This window comes from Bos indicus x Bos taurus, chromosome 2 (genome assembly GCF_003369695.1).
Source record: "Bos indicus x Bos taurus breed Angus x Brahman F1 hybrid chromosome 2, Bos_hybrid_MaternalHap_v2.0, whole genome shotgun sequence".
In the NCBI taxonomy this organism is placed as follows: Eukaryota; Metazoa; Chordata; class Mammalia; order Artiodactyla; family Bovidae; genus Bos; species Bos indicus x Bos taurus.
In genome coordinates, this window is record NC_040077.1 from 47,544,285 (window position 1) to 47,562,178 (window position 17,894).

The following is a 17,894-nucleotide window of genomic DNA, read 5'->3' on the forward strand; positions in this document are numbered from 1 at the left end:
ATTTTCCAGGCAAGAGTACTGGAGTGGGGTGCCATTGCCTTCTCCTCCTGACCTGCATACAGGTTTCTCAAGAGGCAGGTCAGGTGGTCTGGTATTCCCATCTCTTGAACAATTTTCCACAGTTTATTGTGATCCACACAAAGGCTTTGGCATAATCAATAAAGCAGAAATAGATGTTTTTCTGGAATTCTCTTGCTTTTTCCATGATCCAGCGGATGCTGGCAATTTGATCTCTGGTTCCTCTGCCTTTTCTAAAACCAGCTTGAACATCTGGAAGTTCACGGTTCACGTATTGCTGAAGCCTGGCTTGGAGAATTTTAAGCATTATTTTACTAGCGTGTGAGATGAGTGCAGTTGTGCGGTAGTTTGAGCATTCTTTGGCATTGCTTTTCTTTGGGATTGGAATGAAAACTGACATTTTCCAGTCCTGTGGCCACTGCTGAGTTTTCCAAATTTGCTGGCATATTGAGTGCAGCACTTTCACAGCATCATCTTTCAGGATTTGAAATAGCTCAACTGGAATTCCATCACCTCCACTAGCTTTGTTTGTAGTGATGCTTCCTAAGGCCCACTTGACTTCACATTCCAGGATGTCTGGCTGTGGTGAGTGATCACACCATCGTGATTATCTTGGTCGTGAAGATCTTTTTTGTACCGTTCTTCTGTGTATTCTTGCCACCTCTTCTTAATATCTTCTGCTTCTGTTAGGTCCCCGCCATCTCTGTCCTTTATTGTAACATATGCATTACGATTATAAAACAGATAACCTGAGGGCAGGACAGGAACCTGGAGGTTTATTCAAGGATGGAGTCACAGAGATGAAGACACCTGGACTCAGGATTTGGAGAACAGCCAGAGCATGCAGATAGTTCTCGGTAAGACGTCAGCCTTTCTGCCCATCACCTGGGACATCTCAGTGAAGGCAACCCGCCTCTGACCTTTGGACTCCCTGCCTTCACTCTGGGGCTCCCTGCCAGATACTCCTGCCACATCTTTCTCTCACAGTCCTTTCACAACTCATTGTTGACAAACACTCATGAACCATCTGCTTTATGCAAGGCCCAGTGTTTTTCTGATAAAATGCAAATATATATATAAGACATAAGCTCCTCCAAGATCCTGAAATCCAGGGTGTGGATCACATTTTAGATAACAATATATCAGAACCTGGAATTATGTCTGTCAAGCCTCCAGTGGCTTCTTCAAATGCCTTCTGAGCTTATGAATGTCTGGAATCGCCCACTCTTTTCTGGCTCCGGCATCCCGTCTCTCCCAAGAAGCAGACTTTCACAACACTCAAGGGCCATCCTTTCAGCTCTTGCTGCTTTCTCTCCAGGGTCTTCTAGCCACTCTCTGGGCCAAGTATACCTATGGTAACCACGCGTGCATGCATGCTAAATCACTTCAGTATGTCCAACTCTTTGCAACCCCGTGGACTGTAGCCTGCCAGGCTCCTCTGTCCATAGGACTCTCCAGTCAAGAATACTACAGTGGGTTGCCATGTCCTCCTCCAGGGGATCTTCTGGATTCAGGGATCAAACCCACATCTCCTGTGGCTTCTGCATTGCATGCAGATTCTTTACCACTAGTGCCACCTGGGAAGCTCCTTGGTGACCATATTTCCTAAATGATAAAACCAAGAGAATTCCCTGGTCGTCCAGTGCAGGGAGTGGGGAGAACCAACAAGGACCTATGGTATAGCACAGGGAACTACACTCAAGTTTTTGTAATAACCTATAAGGGAAAGGAATCTGAAAAAAATGTATAACTGGATTATTGTGCTGTAAACCTGAAGCTAACATTATAAATCAACTATACTTCAATAAAAAAGACGAAAACAAAATACAGAATCGTATACTTTAAAACATTAAATATAACGCATTTTAATATTTTATAAATATTTTGTCATTTCAAATGATTGCCCTGTTTCACCCCTTTGATTTAAGCATGTTTAAGACCCAGAACTGGCTACATTTCTTTAAAGTATTCTCTCATATAAACTAATTCTTCCTTTTTATGAAGAGACTTTCTCTGTCTTGGCTTTCTCAGCACCCCCAGCACTCCTAGCTTGGATTACACGGGCACTTTCTTGGGTTACACAGTCACCGACTCCACCTGTTTAGCCACCTACATGATGTCACCTGGAAGTCACATTTTCTCAACCACACATTTGGAGACTGTGTACCTAGGGGAGAGTTTTCCTCTCTCGAGCTGTTCGTTCATTCCAATAACACAGCTGCTGCTCGGATGCCCCCTGACGCGCCCTTCAGAACTGCCTCAACCACTGTCTTTGGAGGAATTCCCTGATGGCTCAGTGGTAAAGAATACTCCTGCAACGCAGGAGACCCAGGTCTCATCCTTGGGTCAGGAAGATCCCTTGGAGAAAGACATGGCAACTCACTCAAGTATTATTGCCTAGGATATCCCATGGACAGAGGAGCCTGATGGGTTTCAGTCCATGGTGGTCACAAAAGAGGTGGACATGACTTAGTGACTAAACAATGACAACTGTCTTTGGAGTAACTTTGATGACAGCAAGTCTGTATCATTCAGGAGGTTAATTTAGTTTTAAGAACTACATAACGTCATTTGGGCAAGCCTGGTGGATAGAGTGGGTAATTTAGCCAGGGGATAGTGCTTGGAGTCAAACATAAGAGGTGACTATGAAGCTATAGTCACCAGGACTTCCCTGGTGGCTCAGATGGTAAAGCGTCTGCCTAAAATGAGGGAGACCTGGGTTCGATCCCTGGGTCGGGAAGATCTTCTGGAGAAGGAAATGGCAACCCACTTCAGTACTCTTGCCTGGAAAATCCCATGGGCAGAGGAGCCTGGTAGGCTACAGTCCATGGGGTCGAAAAGAATCGGACACGATTGAGCGACTTCACTTCACTATGAAGCTATAATATATTCCACCTTCACCCTATGGCTATGCAGGCTCTCCCAGAGATGTTCAGACCAGGGACATCATTGGAATATGTAGGAAAGTCCCAAGGGGCCAATTCAGATGGCACTGGGGGCTGCATGAACCATGCCATAGACACTGCTTGTCCCCTCAACTTCTCTTTAGGACCAGACTTACTCGTGGGCATATTGATGACTGACTGTGGGAGATATTCTAGTGTTATTTAGAGAAAATGACACTAGGAATGATTTTCCCTCTCACTCACTCACTTGTTCATTTACTCATAACACATTATTTAACAAATATTTATAAAGGCATTATTCTGAGCCAGTCACTGTGCTACATGGTAGGGATACAATGAAGAAGAAGAAAAACTTGATCCATGTTCTCTCAGGATTATTTATGATCTGACAGGAAGACATAGTCATTGAACAGATAATAATGAGAAAAATCAGAGTTAAATTTTTGAAAAATTCTAAAAGAAGCTTTTAGAATTCTAAAATTCTTAAAGAAGTTAATTCTAAAATAACTACTTTAAATATTCTTAATAATGAGTTTAAAGTTTAAAAAGAATTCCTTTTAGTGAAGAGATATTCTTCTACTAACTACAAACAAAACTTGAGAGGAAGGCATATTGGGATGTGACTAGTCATTAACACTTTAGTATGAATCAGTTACCACACTGTTTCCTAGATTACAGCAGGACCAGTCCTCTACTAGGGGTCATATGAACAAATGAGACCTAATTAAACTTAAAAGCTTTTGCACAGCAAAGGAAACCATAAACAAAATGAGAAAACAACCCACAGAATGGGAGAAAATATTTGTAAATGAAGCAACCAACAAGGAATTAATCTCCAAAATAGACAAACAGCTCATACAGCTCAATGACAACAACAGAAATAGCAAACAACCCAGTCAAAAAATGGGCAGAAGATCTAAATAGGCATTTCTCTAGAGTAGACATACAGATGGCCAAAATGCACATGAAAAGATGCTCAACATAGCTAATAATTAGAGAAATGCAAATCAAAACTCAGTGAAGTATCACCTCATATTGGTCAGAATGGCTATCATTAAAACTATACAAACAATAAATGCTAGAGAGGGTGTGGAGAGGAGGGAACTCTCCTATACCAGTGGTGGGAATGTAAACTGATACAGCCGCTATGGAGAACAGTATGGAGGTCCTTGAAAAATTAAAAATAGAGCTATTCTATGATCCAGTAATCCAACTCCTGGACATAGTATCTGGAGAAAACCATAATTCAAAAAGATCCATACACTCCAATGTTCATTGCAGCACTATTTACAATAGACAGGATAGGGAAGCAACGTAAATGTCCATCAACAGAGGAGCGGATAAAGAAGATATAGTATGTACACACAGTGGAATATTACTCAGCCATAAAAAGAAGGAGATAGTGCCATTAATAGCTACATGGCTGGACTTGAAGATTATCATACTAAGTAAGTAAGACACAGAAAAACAAATATTGTATGTTAGATGTTAGCTTTGTGTGGAATCTAACAAAATGGTACAAATGAATGTGTTTACAAAACAAAGTTCCAGATGTAGAAAACAATTTTATAGTTACTGGGGGCAAAAGAGGGGGAGGGAAAAATTGGGAGATTGGGATTGACATATACACACTGCTGCTGCGGCTGCTAAGTTGCCTCAGTCATGTCTGACTCTGTGCGACCCCACAGACGGCAGCCCACCAGGCTCCCCTGTCCCTGGGATTCTCCAGGCAAGAACACTAGAGTGGAGTGCCATTGCCTTCTCCAATGCGTGAAAGTGAAAAGTGAAAGTGAAGTTGCTCAGTCGTGTCTGACTCTTAGTGACCCCATGGACTGCAGCCTACCAGGCTCCTCCACCCATGGGATTTTCCAGGCAAGAGTACTGGAGTGGGGTGCCATTGCCTTCTCCATATACACACTACTATATATATAGATAACTAACAAGGACCTACTGTATAGAGGTCCTTCTCAATACTCTAAGGACCTATATGGGAAAAGAATCTAAAAAAGAGTGAACATATGTGTATGTCTAACTGATTCCCTGTGCTGTACAGCAGAAAGTAGCACAACTCTGTAAAATAACACTGTAAGTTTGCACTGGCAGCAATGTGAATTCTCAGTTAGGAAGGCCTGAGCTGGAGCAATGGGCCCAGAGAGGAAGCAGTCGCAGGCGTGCAGGATGGGGTGATTGTGGTCTGACCTAAGACAGTGGCAGGATGAATGGAGATTCTATCTGGGGGCACAGTGGACCTTCTGGTCGCGGGGAGCTACACTTCACCGAGGGGAAGAAGGTGGGTGAGGAGCCTGTCTAAAGGGCAGCTGCTGAGCACCCTAGAGCTGAGGTTCTGGTGGGAAAGAGGGACACAGAGATAAGCCCTAAATGGACCCAACGACAAGAAGGCTGGTGGCGAGCTTGGTGCATTGGTCTCAACACAGAGCTCCATGTGAGCCTCATAGTGGGAGGGGGCAAGCCTGAGGCGGCCCTGTTCTCCCCGCTCCTCACCCCTCCTGGCAACAGAATAGCAAGTTCAAGACCTTTGCTCTTGGCTGGTGACCCACCCACAAGGATAAAGGATACAACAGAACTGATGCTGCAAACCAAGAAAAGAGCAAGGAACTAAGGCATGTAAATACAGAATATTTAAAAAGTGAATGCACGGAAAGGGGTGGAAATGGCAATGGTAGGCACTCTTGACAGCTCTGGGAACAGGAAGAGGAGGGGGACAAGGGGCTTTTCACACAAAGTTTTGTTTTGACCCTGATAGCTCAGTTGGTAAAGAATCTGCTGCAATGCAGGAGACTCCAGTTCGATTCCTGGGTCGAGAAGATCCCCTGGAGAAGGGAAAGGGTACCCACTCCAGTATTCTGGCCTGGAGAATTCCATGGACTGTATAATCCATGGGGTCACAGAGAGTCGGACATGACTGAATGACTTTCACTTCACTTTGATGAGGAGGGGACCTATTGACTGAGAGAGGGGGCAGAGAAGGAGAGGTACCCAGGAGAGTTAGGAGGGGCTGGTGCAGACAGGGACTGGTCTTAGACAAAGGAAGCAAGGATTTTTCTGCAGCAAAAGTCAGGAGAGAAGGACAGAACATACATGGCCCGGGGCAGTTTTGTCTGGGGAGGTGAGTGGGCTTCTTCATCCCGGCTCAAGGCTCCAGCACTTGGGGCCCCTCCTCCAGCTAGACCTCCCCACCTGGCTTCTCAGCCTGCCCAGCCCTCCCTCCCTTCTGTGGGGAGTGAATGGATGGGTGCTGGGTTGAGGAGGAGTAGCTGGGGACCCTCCCCTGGGTGTCAGCTCCACTGGCTCCCCCTCAGTTTGGGGAGCTGGGACTACTGACTCCTCAGAGATTGCAGACCGGAGGCCAGAGGAGGATTTCAGAGATGATAGTCAAGTGATTTCAGAGCCTGGTCTTGCTGGGCAGGATTCTGGAACCCTCCCTTTTGATCCAAGCAGCTCAGCTCACAAGTACCTCCCTTCTTTCTGCTTCCTGGTAAGATTTTCTTTGAAGAAAGCCTTCTTGCGGTTTTTTTTTTTAAACCACAGCTGCCTCATTTTTCAGATAAGGCCCCTCTCTTACCTTTCTTGTTCTCAGTTTTCAGTTTAGATATGGGGGGTGAATACTTTCTTAAATTGGGTCATACTTTTTAGCCAAGTTCCAAACTGGGATCAAAAGAATTACAGTGAAACAAATGTCCCTTGAGAGCTGAATTCAGGTCAGTGACCTCAGCAATGGCCAACACGCAAGCACACAAGTGGCGGGAAGTGAAGAGGGGCGTGTGTGTGTGTGTGTGTAGCTGCTTCTCTTCCCTTTATTTCCTCAAGTGCCTGCAGCTGTGACCTCCGGCCTGAAAGCCGATTGGCAAAGGAGCCCTGGAGGCCCTGGTCTCCAGTGTTACACATTTGTGTGTCCACAGTTACATGCACCCTTGGGAACCCATCTCTGCCAGGTGTCCTCTGGCCACTGACCATCCCCTCCAGGGTCTGACGTGGGAGACAGGAAAGAGAAGACAGAGAAGCAGGGAACACATGTGGGTAGGTTTTGTCTCCCACATCAACCTTCTCAGCCCATGGCTTCCTATCTCCCTGTCTCAGTCAGCCGGGGCGGCCATAACAAAACACCACAGGCTCATTGGTTTAGGCAACAGAAACGCATTTCTCACCATTCTGGAGGCTGAAAGTCCACCACCAAGGTGCCGGCGGTTTGCTTTCTCCCGCGGCATCTGTCCTTGGCTTGCAAGTGCCTCTTGCCAGGTCCTCAGCTGGCCTCTGTCTGTGTGCACTCCCCTGAAGTGAAGATGCCTCAGGCATAGGCTTATCCTCTCATTTCATTGTGCATCTCCTGAATCAGGGCTGGGGCAGTTCTCAGTGAGGAAGCCCAGACGTGGGCTGGGGACACACGTGCTGCAGAGAGGAGTTTCTATTTCACTCTGGAAGTGCTGAAATCCTCCAAGCCCAGCTGCATGCTGGGAAAAGAGCGTGTTTTTAACATGACACACCTGTGACTCCCCTGCCCGCTGGAGATTTAGGTTCGGCTTGGCCCAGACTGTGATCCAGTGTTCTCCCGACAGTTTCCTTGCCTCCTTATCTCCAGGTTCTCTGACTTTTTAAGTTCCTTGGATTTCTTGGCTCCAGACGAGATACAGGAGTCTCTCCCTTTACAGTCTCCACACACACACACGCAGACACATGCAGCATTTTCACAGGTCATGTACTTGCCCAATAATTTCAGGTGGGGAAAGGGAGAGAGCTTATCAGTACAGAACCTTCTGCAGTCTCCTCCTGATCCCTTTCAGTCCCCACTTTCCCAAAGCCCAGGCTCCCTGCCTGATTTGGCCCCTGAAAACTGGGGGTTCAGTTTTTATGTGTTGCAAGTACCACTCAGATCCCCTCTTTCAAGACCGAGGCACTCTCCCCACGCCTGCGCCCCGATCTGCACGGAACGTTCCCTGCTGAAGCTCTCACAGCTGTGTCTCTCCCCAGGACATGCCCCCTTGACTCAAGGCAGCTGCCGCACCTGACAGGGCATCCCAGGCACCTTGACTTCTCAGAGGGTGTGGGGTTTAAAGGCTTAGCTCCAACCTCAGGCAGGGATGACTCTGTGGGCCATCCCAGGTCCAGCCCCAGAATCGGCTGCTGTCTTTCCTGTAACTTCTACCTCTGCTCATTCTGGCCGCCCTCAACCCTCACAGGTGTTGCTCCTGAGAGCATTCCCCTACACACTGCCTGCTCTCAGCCCTCCCCCTCAGAGACTGACTCTGGAAAATCTGACTTGAGACCTTGGGTCTGGCTGCCACAGTGGGCGGCCCGACCATGGTGCTCTGTACCTCTGCAGTTTCCCCAGAGTCCTGGAAAGTCAACTTCTCTGCATTTATTAATCATCATCCCCATTTTATCAACAGAGAAACTTGGGCTCAGAAAGGAGGAGGCATGCAGGCCCAGCCTCACCTGCTCCCTTCGTTAGTGGCTAAGCCAGCCGGAAAGGCACAGCCACTGGGCTGCGTGTAACTCCTGCAGGTTTGGTTAGTTAGTTAACTTGTCACGTGGCACTGTGGAGCCTGACTGTAAAACTAAGCCATATGGTTCTGTCTGTGGGACAAGAAAAATCTCTCCCTCACCCTTAGTTCCACCCCTTTGTGCTTCCCTGTAGGTCTGCTCCGTCAACAATCCCCTTTTCTCTCTAACATTTCCAGTTTGCCTTACTCAGAAAACTCCCAAATCTCCCCATCTGATTTGGTTGAGTTCTTTTGGATGACAGGAACTAGAAGCTGTTCCAGATGGTCAGATAGGCTCAGATGATCTCAGAAAATCCAATAAAGTTCAAGCATCTGAGCTTAGGAAGGGTTGACTCCCAGGAGCTTCAGGGAGTGCCCCTCATCTCCCTTAGGAGAGGCAGTAATCAAAATGGCTAAACAAGAGGACAGTCTATAGTTTTTATCATGGCTCTACTTTGAGTCTTGTCAGGCACAACTCCTTTGTGTCTTGGGTTCCTAAAATGAGGATGATCATAGCACCTGTCTCATAGGATTGTTATGAGAAATAAATGAGGTGACATTCATGCAAAGACCTACATCATGAGGCATCATGATTCATTATTGCCATCTTTTACTCTCTGCCTCTCCACTTTTCTCGTGGTATCTGTTGTTTTCTGTTCTTTCTCAGCCACTTCCTGTGGGTCCTCATGAGTTAGCTATGCACAGGACTGGATAGAGGGGGCTCCATTCTCCTATACCTATTTTCAGCTCAAGGATCCATCCCCAAAGAATATCTTTCATCGGTATGTCTTGGCTTGGGGGCCTTATGAGAAGGAATGTAATTGTCCCCGGTCACCTTTTTGAGCCCAATCATTCAAGCGTTATGTCATTAGCCACTTGGGTTGGCCCTTCTCAAATCAGGTGCCCTCCTTGGTCCAATCACCTGAGGCTGGAGATTGCGGATCCCCTCTCCTCTCAGCAAGCGCAGTGGGTGGAGTAGACTCTGAGGAGGGAGTGTAGGGAGGGCAGAAACCCCAAGTGCACTTGCTTGCTGCTTCATCCTGCAAAACAGCGCACTCCTGATCTCACCCATCACTGTGGTTTCTCTCACCACACATGTTGAAAGAGAAATCTTTCTTGATGGCTTTGCTTCCTCTCCATCTCCTTTAGCCCTTGATTGCCCCCTCTATGCCCTCATCTGGAAGTACTTCCTCAAAGCCATTATTTGTCTCCTAGAAACAAAATCCACAGATCTCTCCTTGGTCCTTTTTCTCTTTGAACTCCCTGCATCATTGAGCCTCAGATCATCCATCCTCTGTGAAATCTCCCCTCTTATTTTCCATGCTGCTAATCAGCCTTGTGGTCCTCTTGCCTCACTCATCAGCTTGGCCACTTCTGCTACTTTTACAGATACTTGGGTGTCTAACCTTCTTAGATTATAAGCTTCTAGAGGTCAGAGACTGTGTCTTGGACAACTCCATATTCCACAAACCTTCCACACAGTAAGTGTGTGATTTACATTATGAGTGTTTCATAACAACCCCCAAATCCTAGTGGTTTACAACAGCAAAGGTTTATTTCTTGCTCACATTTCATGACTCCTGCAGGTCAGTTTCAACTCTGCCCAGCTCCGCCCAGCTCCAGTCTCCAAATCTCATCTCTTTTGTGGGACTGTGATCAAAGGAATAACAACCTTCTAATCTATCTGGTTCCCACCACAGAGCTTTGGGTTAATCATGAGTACTTGGAATTGGTTTCATAAACTTACTGAAGAATTGTTATGTATCTGGATTGAGAGGGACCTGGCTTCCTGGTAGATTTCTCGGATCTAGAGTGGGCAAAACAAGGTGAACAACCCCTCGTCCACTATTTAGTCTCACCGAGATTTGTTAGTATCTGGGTGTGATCGGTGTTACAGGCGCTCAGTAAGCATTTGTTCAGTGGAAGAGATTCATTGTTCCTTGAACAGACTGGGCCTGATGTCAATTCCTGGCAAGGATAAAGAGAGCCCTAGTGGGAATGCAACTAGTTGATGAATTCTATCACTCAGTCAGGTACATGAACTACCTGTTAGAGGGTATGATTTAAGAACCCAGAAGTGAATGCCCCCCTCTTTTAGCACTAGCTGATTCTGAGTCATTCATGATACAAAACTCAGCCCCTAAACTAATTCTAACAATAAATCCAACTACACCAAAACCCATGGTGATTTTTTGCAATTTCACTGAAGATTTTCAGAGGCATGGGAGGAGTTCACATTGCATAGCAGCTAGCATCTTTCTTGTAAATCTCTTTATAGGAAAGCAATCTTTTTTAGATAAGTCTTTTCTCCTAAAGTCTCCTTCTGATTCGCCTGTGGGAAATGGGGTGGCCTGCCTCTTTCTCTGTCCTCCCCCAAAATAGTCAGCACCTCCTCCTCCAAGCTCTCTCCTGCCCTGTCATGTGGCTGGAGAGGTTCTCTCCTACTTCAAACAGGGATTATCACAGCATCTTCTTAAACCCAACCTCTTCCCCCCAGAAACTTTCACATAAGAGCTACCTGGAAGACATTTTCTCCATTTTGTTAGGAACTGTACAAATACATTTTTTGTGAGGTTGGATACAGTTTTATATCCACTCATTAACTGTGAGGAATCTATTTCACGTGCCTGAACGTCATCTTATATATAAGCCTTGGGGAAACGTGACGGTTTGGCTTAGTGGATAAGTGCTTGTACCTGAGTCTGCCCAGGCTCCTCCCTGGGGGCTGCCACTTTCTACCTGGGTAAAACAGACAAATTACCTCAGACCTTTCAGTTTTAGATTCCAGATTTGTGAAATGGGGAAATAATAGTACTTGTCCCATAGGATGGGGAGTGGTGTGTCATTTAACTCTCCCAACATATAGAGAGCTTAGCATTGTTCCAGGCATATGATCAGTGTTTCCAAAATATTAGCGATTATTTTTATCTTAGCAATAGTTATACCATCAAAAACAATATATTGCAAGCACATATTCTGTTAAAAACATATGTAGTAGTTTTAAATGTGTCTGCAAGTTTTTGTCCACTCCATCTGGAGAGGCAATCGAATTCCCCTCTTCCAGGATATGGGCTGGCTTTAAGGCCTTGCTTCTAATGAAACAAATTGGGCAGAAGCAATAACATGTGACTTAGGAGGCTAGGTTAGTAAAGGCAATGCAGTTTCCCCTGGCTCTTTCTAATGTGTGTTGGGACACTTGCTGTTGGAACTCAGATACAATGCTGTGAGGACGCCCAGACCACACAGAGAAGCCATGTGTTCTGGCCAAGGGTGCCAGCTGTGGTCCTGGTTGACAGCCAGCATCAATCAGCCACTGGATACATGGGCAGGAAGCCTTCATCCGGACTCCTCAGCACCACGTGACCTCAACCAAAACCTCAAACGATAGCCACCTAGCTGAGACTGGGGTAGGCACACCCAGGTGATGTGGCCACAGTGGTGGCACATCTTGACCAGAGTCGCTACTTATATTCTTTGCTATTTCCTAGCTGTTCTGCAACTGTGAATATCACAGAACAAAAACATATGTGTTATATGTCATTGTCTAAGTGGCCTCGTTTTTAGGTGTATTGGCAAGAACACCACCTTTTTGTCCCCTAAGATGACAGGATGTAACACTGGAATGTCCTACTCCCACGATTCCTGCTTTCTTCTATACAATTATCAGGCATTCAGGGCATACAATTATCAGGCATTCAGGGCATTTCTTTGATCTTACAGGGATTTGTAATCTTGGCCATGGAAATTACATGGGACAGACACTGGGATGGACTGGTGAGGGTCTCTGGTACCCATCAAAGTTCATCTTATGTGACTGCCTGCTCAGGTACTGGGAAAAGCATTATCTTCTTGCCTTGGGAATTTTGCCTCATATAATCCGTTACAGTAAAAAAGAGAAAGGCAAAATCCATTCCAAGGATGATGATAGCCTATTGTGAGATAAAAAGGGCAATATAAGGTCAACATGTACACATTAATTGGATTCTTCCTTGTCATCCCATCTGTTTGATTTAATTCAGTCCAATGAAAAGGACAGGTGTGGAGTGGGAGTGGGGGACCCAAGTTATAGGGAGAAAGTGTCTCAACAGATTGTCTCTTCATTGTCTGGCCCCGAGTAGGTAGAACTGATAAAGGTGAACACTGTAAGCCCTAGCAGAAGTCTCCTTCATAGACATGGAGTAGCTAGAGCATGCTGATCACTAGCCCTCTTCCATAGAAATCTCAGAATATTAATCTAAAAAGAACTGTATTATTTCCTTATAATCATGAGGCCCAGTGAGTGGTGTGATTTGCCCAAAGTCACACAAGTAATCAGGAACAGAGCTGAGATTACAGTATAAGGCTTCTGATTCCAACCTCACGGCTCTGAGTTCCAAATATAACCCTATTAAACTGCTGACTTCAACCTTCCCATTCCCCATGCCTTAACTTTGGAGTAGCCTTAACAATGAGAAAAGCTGCTACAATGAGAAACCTGCATGCTGCAATGAGAGAGTAGCCCCTGCCCTCTACAATTAGAGAAAGCCTGTGGATAGCAGTGAACCCAGGACAGCCAAAAATAAATAAATAAACAAAAGAAAAAAATATATATATATAATTTAAAAATTGAAAAAAAAAGACCTGCTGGTACCCCACTCTTATCATGAGTTGGCTTCTGCTTACCTTCTGAGCTTCTTGTCTACCCCTTTCTTCTTGGACTTCACACTCAAGACTTACTACAGTTCCCAGAAAACCATGCTATTCTCTTCCCATTCCCACCCTCTACTCTACCCCTGGCCTTTATACTTCATTCCTTCTCTCTGAAATGTCCTTTTCCCCTCCTGGCAATGAATGAATTCCTACTCTTCCTTAAGTCACTAACTTGATTCCCCAGTATTTAAGCCTCCCAGTATCTCTAATTCACAACTGGCTGTAGCTCTTGTCAGTGTCTTGCAATGACTGCTCACAAGTCTTTCTCATTTACTGGAACAAGAGCCCTGGAGGGAGGGGCCTTTATTTCAGCAACAAGTTGCTCTATAAATATTTACTGAAGGAATGAACAGACAACTCACCTCCTTTGGAAATCTTGGCATTATCTGGAGAAATGGAAATCTGCTTTATGAGTATCATCATTGTTCATTTGGTTTATTCTTTAAGCTTATGAAGTCTCCATAATTCTAGGTTCAGATTAGAAATCTATTATAAGCCAATATCCCTCTGAGCTGGTCTCCTCATGAGAAAGTTTCTCAGGATAGTAAACTCCAAGATTTCTAGGAAATGTCTGTCTTTTTGCCTTAAAATGACCTTAATTCATAAGACTAAATACCTTCTGACATTGAGGTACTATGTTTTGCTTTTTTTGCAAAACAGCTTCCTAAGTGCATCATATGAACTTCACGATAACCCTCTGGGGCTGGTAGGGTGATATTGGTTTTCCTCAGTATAGATGAGAAAACTCAGGCTGAGAGATGTTAAGGCACTTGCTCAAGGTCACACAACAGAGCTGAGACTAGAACCCGGTTTAGTTTCTTTTGTACAATACTATGACCTTAAGAATGAGCTGCCTAGAACCACAGATCTTGGGTATCCAGTGAGAAAGTCCCAGGACTTTCCTGGGGCTGAGCGTGCATAGAATATGCATGCACATGCATGGTCGGGGTGCCTGACCTGGTGTGTGAGTGGGCAGGCCTATCGTGGTGTTGGCCCGCCCTCTCACTTCTACCAGAGGTGGTGTCAGCAGTGCTGGGCCTATGGTCTGGCCCTTGCACACTGGGTCAGCAGCTCTCTTGAGCAAGTGGCCCTGTCTTACATGCAAAGAGATGTATCTGATAGACACTTGGTGCCTCAGACAGTAAAGAATCTGCCTGCAATGCAGAAGATCTCAGTTCAATCCCTGGGTCAGGAAGATCCCTTGGAAAAGGGAATGGCAACCCACTCCAGGATCTTCGCCTGGAGAATCACATGGACAGAGGAACCTGGAAGTTCAGAGTCACAAAGAATCAGAAATGACTGAGCGACTAACACTCAAACTTATAGAAAGACAATGTTATTCACTTCACATAACCTAATATAAAACACAGATTTCACATTAGTTATCAGACTTTTAGGAATGCTTACTTCATTTCTTTTTTTCCCTTTACCTACCATTTAATTAGAATTGAGCACAGAAAGTTGAATAAGGAAAACCAGGTCCTTCCTCAAGGAGCTCCCATTGGCGGTCTGTTCCATCGCTGCCTTTGCTACTGGAGCAACATGCTATGACCTCCCAGCATTTCACCACTTAGAGTCATCTCCAAAGTTGAGTGCATACACCCCAAGCATGGGGCAAGATAATCCACTGGGGTGAGAAAGAGGAAAAAGTTAAGACTTCTATTTCTGTTTGGTTCATCTCAAGTCTTTCCTAATTTTTATTTTGGGTGTTTTATAACACATATTAATTCAGTAGTACACATAATACACACAAATGTGTATATTTATATATAGTATGTCCTCAATTTTATTTTTATTTTACTGATAGGAATTTATGATAATAAAGTTTGGAAATCGCTGCTTTAGAACAAGGAAAGGTATTCTTTGAGGCAGAAACAACGTCTATTTTTTAAAATTATGTTCTCTGCTCTGAAAGCTGTGAGCTCCTCACAATGGCCATGGCTATAGGGCCTGATCTCTTGGCTGACCCGACTGCCTTACGAAGCACAGAAACACAGGACACACACTTTCTCCTCCTTCCAGGATGCCTCACCGGCTTCATCATCACCTCGGACATTTGGGAGGAGCTGGAAAGCCAGGAGAAAGGTGGGGGTGAAGGAACAGTCTCTCTTCCTCTTTGCCATCTCTTCCTCAGACGGTGGCTTGTCCAGGAAGAGCTGGCGTATTACTCCATGCCCATCCTCACGCTTTCTTTCCCGGCTCCTGTGAATTTTTTGCTCCTCATTCTGTACCAAATAAACCAGAACAGTGAGACTCAGCCTGAAATCACAGGCTCCTGAAATCACATGACCCTACTTGTTCATGTTAAAACTGGAAGGAAACCACCAATGCAGATAATCCCTATTTGATTGGAAAAGGGGGACAGAGCCTGTGACAGACCTCAGAAGATTTCCTAAGGATATGCTCCCTGACCATGAAAGCCTTTTAAGATTAACCTGGCAGGCATAGCTATGTTCTGGGAGGGTTCCATCCCAGTCTAGGGACCAAAGCCTTGGGTGATGAGTCATTTTGGCCCTGTTCTCCATAAGTGGTATTCTTTGGTGGCCCAGGGGGCTGAAGTTGAAGCTGCCTCTGGCAACTGAGTGTTCAGTTGAGACTATTCCCTTCCTTCCTCAGTGTTTGACAAGCTCTGTCCCATTTTGGCAAGACGTGCCTCAGGTTTTGCAGTCTGAAAAGTGTTTTTCACATACTTCAATAGTGTACCTAACCTTTTTTGTCTATGTACAAAAAAGGCTAGGTACAGTATTTATTTTAGGTACAGTATTTAGACATGAATTTCCAACTCAGAAGCAAATAGTAATCCTTAATAGCACTAAAAAATACTACCAGAGTATTAGCTCTTTCCTCTTTGAATATTTATTTTTGGCGGCACTGGTCTTCACTGCTACGAGGGCTTTCCCTCCTTGCGGTGCGTGGGGGCTACTCTCTAGCTGCAGTGCACAGGCTTCTTGTGTGGTGGCTTCTTTTGTTGCGCAGCGTGGGCTCCATGGCACGCAGGCTTCAGTGGCTGTGGTGCATGGGCTTCAGTATTTGTGGCTCACGGGCTCCAGGGTGCAGGCTCAATAGTGTGGCACTTGGGCTTAGTTGTCCTGCAGCGGGTGGGATCTTCCTGCACCAGGGATCGAACCAGGGATCCTTGCGCTGCAAGGTGGATTCTTAACCACTGGACCACCAGGGAAGCCCTCCTCTCCTCTTTTAAAAGCATGCCTCATGTGTTTTCTGTTTTCATTTTCATGCATGTCTGAGAACAGTTCAGCCCAGTAGAGTTATAAACATCTTCTTCCCACCCTCTATATTCTCAAATCATTTGGGAACTTCCTGACACTTGCTTGGTTCAAAGGTTTACCCCTCTAAGGAGCACCTGTGTTGAAGTGAGGGAAGAGAAATAAATGGTTCAATGTGAACAGCAGGACTCTCTTAAGTGACTATCCCACAGAAGACTGGTTCTTTCTTCAAAATAAGTGAAGGCTTTCTCATTCCCATCTATGGATGGAGGAACTGAGTGAGGCGCCACTTCTATTACTAACAGTAATAACAGTACAGTAGCTTGACTTGTATAGCATTGACTCCAAGTCTACACTCTGCTAAGTGCTTCATGCAGATTAATCTGTTTAACTCTCAAAGTTCTGATTCTGTTATCCCCACTTTCAGATGATGGCACTAAAGCACTTAGAGGTAATTTGCCTGAGATCACACAGCCACTGAATGACTGGACTCACACCCTAGGAGTTTGGCCCCAGAATCTTTTCAGGGATTTGTCCTAACACCAAATTTTAGGCTCCCCCCTACCCCGCCCCTGCCATCCCACCCAAAGTCAAATACACTTTCCCCTGGAGCAACCCACTCCAGTATTCTTGCCTGGAGAAACCCCAGGGACAGAGGAGCCTGGCAGGGTACAGTCCACAGGGTTGCAAAGTGTCAGACACAACTGAGTGATTAAACACACACACTTGTAGTAAAACTCTGCATTCCCTGACTTGACTGATTACAAATTGTTCAAACTTTTCACATCTTGAGTTATTATTTAAAGAGCTAGTTCTAACTTCACTCTGAGGTTGAAGGCTGGAGTTCTGTTTCTGTTTTGGTTACCACAGCCAGTGCACTTGGACTAGTTTTTTGGGACCTCATTTTGCTGGTTCACTTCTGAATGTGGCATTATAGGCAAAAGAATTCATCTAAGAAACACCCCAGGGAGCAGATTCAGAAACTGGGCTGGACAGGAAGCACCAGAAAAGGCCTCTGTCACAGTTTGCTCTGGACAGGGAAATCACTCTACCCTTAAAGGCTTCTTACGGAGACAGCAAGCAACTCTAAACACAACTCCTCCTTAGGTTGGACAACCCCTTTCCCTGGCAGCAAGTTCCCTTTCCTAATCTAAACCTTTTAAACTACAGCTTAAAAATAAACTTCCTAAAAAAAAAAATAATAAAAAAATAAACTTCCTGGAGAAGGGAATGGTAACACACTCCAGGATTCTTCCCTGGAGAATCCCATGGACAGAGGAGCCTGGTGGGCTACACAGTCCGTGGGGCTGCAGACAGTTGGACACAACTGAGTGACTAAGCACACACACACAGATGCCTGCTTTGTGACAGACATCTGAGAGTTTACCTGCATTGTCTCATTGTATCCCTCATCAAACCCATGAGGGAAGTGCTGTTATTATCCTTCTTTTTTAGACGAGGAAGCTAAGCACAGATAAAGTAACATTCCCAAAGTCAGACAACTAGTTAGTGGCACAGTCTAGATAGGAATGCAGACGAACCCTCGCCAAGGACCAGTT